Source organism: Hemitrygon akajei, unplaced genomic scaffold (genome assembly GCF_048418815.1).
Source record: "Hemitrygon akajei unplaced genomic scaffold, sHemAka1.3 Scf000064, whole genome shotgun sequence".
NCBI classification, from domain to species: Eukaryota; Metazoa; Chordata; class Chondrichthyes; order Myliobatiformes; family Dasyatidae; genus Hemitrygon; species Hemitrygon akajei.
The window spans coordinates 446,223-455,167 of record NW_027331950.1 but is presented as its reverse complement, the minus strand read 5'-3'; the positions used below and the strand labels follow the sequence as shown (position 1 = coordinate 455,167).

Below are 8,945 nucleotides of genomic sequence, written 5' to 3'. Positions count from 1 at the left end.
CACAGCAATACAGTATCTAATCTTCACCTTTCATTCGACAGGAACAGTCACACAGCCTTCAGTCCCACGTCACATCCCAGTTTGCTGAACTGCGCCAGATTATCACTGAGAAAGAGCAGAGCTTACTCAGGGATCTCAGGGAAGAAGAGAAGAGGATTCTCGAGACAATGGAGAAAAATCTTCAGGAGATTCAAGAGAATATAAGGATTATTCAGGAGGAAATCTCTAAGTTAAAGGAACAGATGGATCAAAAAGACAGTGTGATGTTTCTCAAGGTGAGGGATTACATTTGAATTCGTTTCTGTCAAAGGGCACTAAATGAACAGCGGTATATTTGAAATAAACACAGCAAAGCAGCCAAATCTAACAAATCAATTGCCGCTGCTTGTGACCTCACACAGAGTGTTAGACTTGTATGACGAGCCTCCAATCACACGAATAATGACCTTCCAAAATGTCGAAGATTTGTATTCGATCCTTTATCTGCAACAGACAATCAGGAAGCAATTAAACTTCAGCGTAATTAATTGTAAATTAATCAGCAACAAAGTGGTTAACAAACAATATGATATCCGTCCGTCCTCCGCACAAAACTGCCCAGAACAAAGCACGAATATGTAACTTATTCCCTTCACTATTACCACACTCCCACATACGTGACTAGTTACCATAACAATCACGTGACACAGAATACAATGCAGACAGGACCATCAAAGACAGAAAACAGATGCGTTGCTCCTGGACGCAGCATTTACAAAATGGCAGTAAACTGTTTTTCACCTGACCATTGACACAACTATTCAGGGTTGTTGTTGTCCTAAAATTGGACTTAAAACAACTCCTGTACATCCCAGGACAGAATGCAATCTTTTCTGAAATGATTTACTCTGATTATAATACAGGGCTGCTGATTGTGCCCATAATTATCTCATTCAATATCCTCTAAAACTGCCATTAACACCCAGTTCCAGTCACAGACTGTGAGTGTGTCTGGTGCGGTGGGTGTGAGGGTCTCTCTGTCAATTAGTGAGAACAAAGAATATGACCCACACATCAGACTTATCCTCTTTGTCCGGTTTCAGTCAGATTAGGGAAACTTTCACTGTTTCTTTAATTTTTCAGGTAAATTTCACATTAGAAACGTAGAAATATAAAAATTGTAAACAATACTGGCCCTTCAGACCACAATGCTGTGCTGAAGATGTCCTTAATTTAGAAATTACCTGGGGTTACCCATAGCCTCTATCTCTCTGAGCTCCATGTACCTCTCCAGGAGTCTCGTAAAAGTCCCCATTGTATCCACATCCACTGCCGTTTCCGGCAGCCCATTCCACGCACTCAGCACTCTCTGCGTAAAAATATTACCCTGACATCTTCTCTGTACATTCTTCCAAGCACATTAAAACTGTGTCCTCTCGTGTTAGCCGTTTCAGCCCTGGGAAAAAGCCTCTGACTCTGATCAATGCCTCTCACCATCTTATACATCCCAATCAGGTCACCTCTCATCCTCCGTCGTTCCAAGGAGGAAAGGCCAAGTTCACTCAACTTACTCTCATAAGGAACTCTCCCCAATCCAGGAAACATTCTTGTAAATCTCCTCTGCACCCTTTCTATTGCTTCCACATCCTTCCTGTAGTGAGGTGACCAGAACTGACCACAGTACTCCAAGTGGAGTCTGACCAGGGTCCGATATAGCTGTAACATTACCTCTCGGCTACATAACTCAGTACCATGGTTGATGAAGGCCAATGCCTTCTTAACCACAGATTCAATTTGTGTAGCAGATTTGAGTGTCCTATTGACTCGGACCTCAAGATCCCTCTGATCCACCACACTGCCAAGAGTCTTACTATTAATACCATAGTCTGCTATCATATTTGACCTACCAGAGTGAACCACCTCACACTTATCTGGGTTAAACTCCATCTGCCACTTCTCAGCCCAGTTTTGCATCTTATCAATGTCCTGCTGTAAACTCTGACAGCCCTCCACACTATCCACAACACCACCAACATTTATGTCATCGGCAAATTTACTAACGTATTCCTCCATTTCCTCATCCAGGTCATTTATAAAAATCACCAAGAGAAGGGGTCCCAGAACAGAGCCCTGAGGCACACCACTGGTCACCAACCTCCATGCAGAATATGACTCGTCTACAACCACACTTTGTCTTCTGTGGGCAAGCCAGTTAGAACCATAGAACACTACAGCACAGTACAGGCCCTTCAACCCTCCATGTTGTGCCGACCCATATAATCCTTTACAAAAAGTTCTAAACCCACACTACCCCATAACCCTCCATTTTCTTTCATCCATGTGCCTGTCCAAGAGGCTCTCAAATACCCGTGTTTTAGCCTCCACCACTATCCCTTAAAAGTCATTCCAGGCACTCACAACCCTCTGTGTAAAAAACTTACCCCTGATGTCTCCCCTAAACATTCCTCCCTTAATTTTGTACCTATGCCCTCTGGTGTTTGCTATTCGTTCCCTGTGAAATAGGTACTGACTATACACCCCATCTATGCCTCTCATAAACTTGTAGACCTCTATCAAGTCCCCTCTCATTCTTTACGCTCCAAAGTGAAAACTCCCAGCTCTGCTAACCTTGCTTCATATGACTTGTTCTCCAAACCAGGCAACATTTTGATAAATCTCCTCTGCACCCTCTCCATAGCTTCCACATCTTTGCTATAATGAGGTGACCAGAATTGAACACAATACTCTAAGTGCAGTCTCACCAGAGATTTGTAGAGTTGCAACATGACCTCTCTACTCTTGAACTTAATCGCCCTGTTAATGAAGCCTAGCAACCCATAGGCCTCCTTAACTACCCTATCAACCTGTGCAGTGACCTTGAGGGATGTATGGATTTGAACCCCAAGGTCCCTTTATTCATCCACACTCTTAAGTAACTGACCATTAATCCTGTACTCAGTCTTCTGGTTTGTCCTTCCAAAATGCATCACCTCACACTTGTCCAGATTGAACTTCATCAGCCATTTTTCTGCCCAACTCTGCAGCCTGTCTATATCCTCTTGTAACCTTTCAGCACCTACAGCTCCATCAACAACTCCTCCAATCTTTGCGTCATCCGTAAACTCATTCACCCATCCTTCCGCCTGTACACCCAAATCATTTATAAAAATCACAAATAGCAGGGGTCCCAGGACAGATCCCTGTGACAGGTGTGGTTGAACAAATCAATGTTCCCTTGGATCCCTTGCTGAAATCCATATACACTACATCTACTGCTCTACCTTCATCAATGTGTTTTCTCACGTCCTGAAAAATTCAATCAGGGTCAAAGCATTACTGACTATTTCTAATCATGTTATGCCTCTCCAAATGTTCATAACTCCTGCCTCTCAGGATCTTCTCCATCAACTTACCAACGACTGAAGTAACACACACTGGTCTATAATATCCTGGGTTATCTCGACTCCCTTTCTTGAATAAGGGAATGACATTTGCATCCCTCCAATCCTCTGGAAGCTCTCCTGTCCCCATTGATGATGCAAAGATCAGAGCCAGAGGCTCAGCAATCTCCTGCCTCACGTCCCACAGTGGCCTGGGGTACATCTCGTCCGGTCTCCATCAGAAACAATCTCCTCCCACAGTGGCCTGGGGTACATCTCGTCCGGTCTCCATCAGAAACAATGTCCTTCCACAGTGGCCTCGGGTACATCTCGTCCGGTCTCCATCAAAACAATCTCCTCCCACAGTGGCCTGGGGTACATCGCGTCCGGTCTCCATCAGAAGCAGGCCATTCGGTCCATCATCTTCTATCAATTTCCCTGCTTCAGAATTCTCCTCCCAACTACTCACCACACCCAGCAACAGAGCCCCGAATTCGAACGTTCCTCGCGTGTTTATCCAGTTTTCCCATTACATTCAATCTCTGCTGTTCCGCTTTAACCACTCCTGTGGCAGCGAGTTCCTCTTCACTAAATTTCTTAATGGGATTTATTAGTATCCATCTGGAATTTCATCTCCCACAATTCTTCCCGTAAAGAGAGGTACATCCCCTTCCCACCCGCTCACAAATAAAGCCATCACTGATCTTAAATTCCTACATCTTATCACCCTGATATCGTATCCAGATAAAAATGCACAACCTGTCCTGTCTTCCCTGTAAGTTTCATCCTCTCAGTAATGGTCTGACATTCAGAAACTTTCCCTGTAATTTAACCCGTGGTTCTGTATTGTCCGTGTGTGCGAGTGACTGTGGGATTGGGAATTTTCAACACCTTGTAATGATTTGGATGAAATTCAGGATGTGTACAATAAGTCAATTCTAATCAGATTTTTTTTAAATTTATTTCAGGAGGAAGCTCATTGGAACAGGAGGTAGGACATACTCTTTATTCAAAACCTGTATAGTTCAAAGTTTCAGTTTATAACCAGCAGTTTAATATTTACAGGATTAATGATGATGTCCAGGAATTGTCAGTGACAGATGAGGCCCTACTGTTTGAAAAATTCGATCACCCGTATTTGTTGAACACAGTGCTGAGGGAAACAGTTGATGCCATTAATCAAGGTAAAACTTACAAAGGCTCATTTCTCCTTGTTCAATTAAGTTCCAACTTGAAGCAAGGATTGGCTGTGATAATGGACTGAAGGGGAACTGAAGTTTATTCCACATCAACACCACTGACTGGGAGGCATCGCTGTCACATGGTCAGCTGGAGATCTCAGACCTCTGGACACACCAGCACAGGGTCACAATACAACCAATACACGGGACTGTCAAATGAACCACAGTGTTCCAATCCCAGGCAAATGCACTAACACACCAGGACATGAGTTTGGATCTACCAGAGGAACTGGGAATTTAATACTGATGATAATATTGTAGGGAATAAAAGCAGGTATCAGTGTGGTGACAGGGATTGTCAGGAAAATACACAAGTCCTTCATGTGCCCTGTGAGTGCAGACTCTGACTGACACAGGTCTTCACCCCACCCCCACCTGAACCCGCAACTCTCACTGATGTTAGATGGAGAATTGGGGAGCTGTAGTGACAGGGGCTCAATCGTCAGGGGAGCAGACAGGAGAATATGTGGACATGAACGGGACACGCGAATGGTATGTTGCCTCCCAGGTGTCAGGGTCAGGGATGCCTCGGATCGTGTCCGTAGCATTTCAGAGAGGAAGAGAAAACAGCCAGATATCTTGGTACGTATCAGAATCAGAATCAGACTTTAATCGCCAAGTACCTGTGCACATACAAGGAATTTACTTCCGGCAGATGTTGTCTCTCTGCTCATAACAATAATAATGATAAATATAAATGAAAATATAAATTGTACATACAGGTAGTGCAATCCAAGTAATAGTTAGCCGACAGTTAACCGGCAGTTAACTGTTCAGCAAAGTGACCGCAGTAGGGAAAAAACTTCTCCAGTGCCTATTAGTCTTAGTCTGGAGGGATCTGAAGCGCCTACCAGACGGAAGCAGATCGAACAGTCCGTGCGCAGGATGGGAGGAGTCCTTTATGATGTTCCCCGCCCTCTTCTTCAACCTGGAAGAGTACAGGTCCACAATAGAGGGCAGGGAGGCTCCAATAATGCGCTCGGCAGTCCTCACTGTGCGCTGTAGTCTGGTTCTATCCTGCTTGGTGGCGGCTCCAAACCACACAATGATGGAGGTGCACAGGACAGACTCAATGACTGCAGTGTAGAATTGTAGTAGCAATTCCTGAGGCAGACCGTATTTCCTCAAGAGCCGCAGGAAATACATCCGCTGCTGGGCCTTCTTCAGGATGGAGCTGATGTTCTGCTCCCACTTCAGATCCTGAGAGATGGTGGTACCCAGGAACCTGAAGTTCTCCACGGTGGACACAGGGCTGCTGAGGACTGTGAGGGGAGACATAGCGGGGGGATGCCTCCTGAAATCCATTATCATCTCCTTTGTCTTGAGCGTGTTCAGCTCCAGATTGTTCCGACTACACCAGAGCGCCAGTTGGTCCACCTGCTGTCGATATGCAGACTCATCACTATTCTGGATGAGTCCGATGACGGTAGTCTCGTCACAGGTACCAATGACACAGGAAGTAAAAGCAAATTGGTCCTGAAGATAGAATTTAGAGAGCTCAGTAGAAAGCTGAGAAGCAGTACCTCCAGGGTTGTAATTTCTGGAATGTTGTCTGCCCCACGTGCCGGTGTGGGTAGGAACAGGACGTTTCGGCAGATAAATGTGTGGCTGAGAAGCTGGTGCAGGGGGCAAGCTTCAGCTTCTTGGATCATTGGGATCTCCTCTGGGGGAAGTATGACCTGTTCAAAAGTGACGGGTTGCACCTGAACCCGGGGGGGGGGGGGGAGGGAGAACAATATTCTCTCAGAGAGGTTCGATAGAGCTGTTAGGGAGGGTTTCAACTAATTTGGCAGTGGGGGGGGGGAACGAGAGTGAAGGGAATCTGGATAGGACTGATGGTAAGAATACAAAGATAGCGTGCAGTTAGACTGTCAGATAGGGCGGACTGATGCGAGTACAGAATTGCAGCCAGCCGGGTGAGTATCAGTGCATTAGGGTCACAGAATCAAAAAGGATGGCAAATACAGGACTCAAAGTGTTAGATCTCAATGCATGGAGTATAAAAAATAAGGTTACAGATTGTCGGGTGTGATGTTGTAGCCATCGCTGAATCGTGACTGAAGGATGGTTGCAGTTGGGAGCTGAATGACCAAGGTTACACAATGTATCGGTGGTATCGGATAGTAGGCAGAGGGGGGTGACATGGCTCTGCTGGTAAATCAGTAGAAAGTTGTGACATAAGATACGAAGATGTTGAATCCTTGTGGGTTGAGGTATGAAACTACAGATGTAAAAGGACCCTGATGGCAGTTATATACAGTCACCCCAACAGTAGCTGGGCTGTGCACCACAGGATACAACTGGAAGTAGAAAAGGCATGTCAAAGAGACAAATGTTATGTTAGTCATGGGAGATTTGAACATGCAGGTGAATTGGGAAAATCAGGTTGGTAATGGATCTCAGGAGAGTGAATTTGTTCAATGACTAAGAGATGGCTTTTTAGAGCAGTTTGTCCCTGAGCCGACTAGGAAATCAGCTATGCTGGATTGGGTGTTATGTATTGAACCGGAGGTGATTAGGAAACTTAAGGTAAAATAACCATTAGGAGGCAGTGCTCACAACATGACAGAGTTCAATTTGAAATTTGATAAGGAGAAAGTAAAGTCTATGACGTTGTAGTATTTCACTGGAGTAAAGGAAATTACAGTGGTCTGAGTGAGGAGTAAGCTAAAGTAAATTGGAAGGAGAAGCTGGTAGTGATGAGAGCAGAGCAGAAATGGTGTCAGTTTCTAGGAAACTGGGTGAAGGATAGGTGTATTCCAAAAATAAATAAAGACTCAAATGGCAAAATAGTACAACCGTGGCTGACAAGGGAAGACAAGCTGATGTAAAAGCAAAAGAGAGGGTATTCAACAAAGGAAAAATTAGTAGGAAGACAGAGGATTGGGAAGCTTTTAAATATATACAGAGAGGAACTAAACAAATTATTGGAAGGGAAAAAATGAAACATGAAATTGAATTGAATTGAATTGACTTTATTACATTCATCCTTCATATACATGGAGTAAAAATCTTTAGGTTACGTCTCTAATTGTGCAAAGTGCAAATTATAGTAATTTATGATAAATAATATGTATAACATACTAGACAATATAACATAGGAATACAGTTGTGTCAGCATGAGTTAATCAGTCTGATGGCCTGGTTGAAGAAGCTGTCCTGGAGCCTGTTGCTCCTGGGTTTTACACTGCGGTACCGTATCCCGGATGGCGGTAAATGGTACAGTTTGTGGTTGGGGTGACGCAGGTCTCCAATGATCCTTCAGGCCCTTTTTACACATCTGCCTTTGTAAAACAAGCTAGCAAACCGAATCAAATTGTGTTTCGTATTGTAAAAAATAGAGAAGAGAATGGATATAGGATCTCTTGGAAATGAGGCTGGATATATACTAACGGGGGACAAAGAGATGGCAGATAAACTAAATGAGTACTTTGCATCAGTCTTCACTGTGGAAGACACTAACACTGTGCCAAGTGTTGAAGGGTGTGAGGGAAGAGAAGTGAGTGCAGTTCCTGTTACAAGGGAGAAGGTGCTCAAAAAGCTGAAAGACCTAAAGGTACATCAGTCACCCAGACCACATGAACTGCACCCTAGTGTTCTGAAAGAAGTAGCGGTGGACATTGTGGAAACATTTGAAATGATCTTTCAAAAATCATTGTTGCCAGAGGACTGGAAAATTGCAAATGTCACTCTACTCTTTAGGAAGGAGGAAGGCAGCAGAAAGGAAGTTATAGACCAGTTAGCCTCACCTCTGTGGTTGGGAAGAAGTTAGCGTCAATTGTTAAGTATGAGGTTATGGAATACTTGGTGACACTGGACATGATAGGACAAGTCAGCCTGGATTTCTTAAGGGAACATCTTGCCTGACAAACCTGTTGGAATTCTTTGAGGAGATTACAAGTAGGATAGATAAAGGGGATGCAGTTGTATATTCGGAATCGCAGAAGGACGTTGACAAGGTGCCACACATGAAGCTGCTTACCAAGATAAGAGCTCATGGTGTTATAGGAAGTTATTGGGTTAGTTAGAGTACTGGCTGACTGGTAGGAATCAGCAAATGAGAGTAAAGCGATCCTTTTCAGGTTGGCTGCCAGTGACTAATGGCATTCTACAGGGGTCATCATTTTATGCTGTATATCCGTATACCCACCTCTCTCTCTGTGGGAATGTTACCCCATAGATCCCTCATAAAAAAATTCTGTCTCACTTTCAATCTGAGCTCTCTGGTTATGTACTCCCATTTCTCGGAAAAAGGCTCACTTTATCTAAGGCCTTTATGAATGTGTTCAGGGGTCATCGCTCAATATCCTACACTCCAACTAAATAGCCCGAGCTTATACACGCT

At 44.2% G+C, this 8,945-nt stretch overlaps 1 long non-coding RNA gene across 1 annotated transcript; it reads left to right on the top strand.

Moving 5' to 3' along the window:
• Positions 1–204: 204 nt before the first annotated feature.
• LOC140721907 (uncharacterized) lies at positions 205–4,561 on the top strand. The gene is made up of 3 exons (XR_012097500.1): positions 205–275; positions 4,328–4,350; positions 4,425–4,561. It is a non-coding gene; the product is annotated as an uncharacterized lncRNA (long non-coding RNA).
• The last annotated feature ends 4,384 nt before the right edge of the window (positions 4,562–8,945 follow it).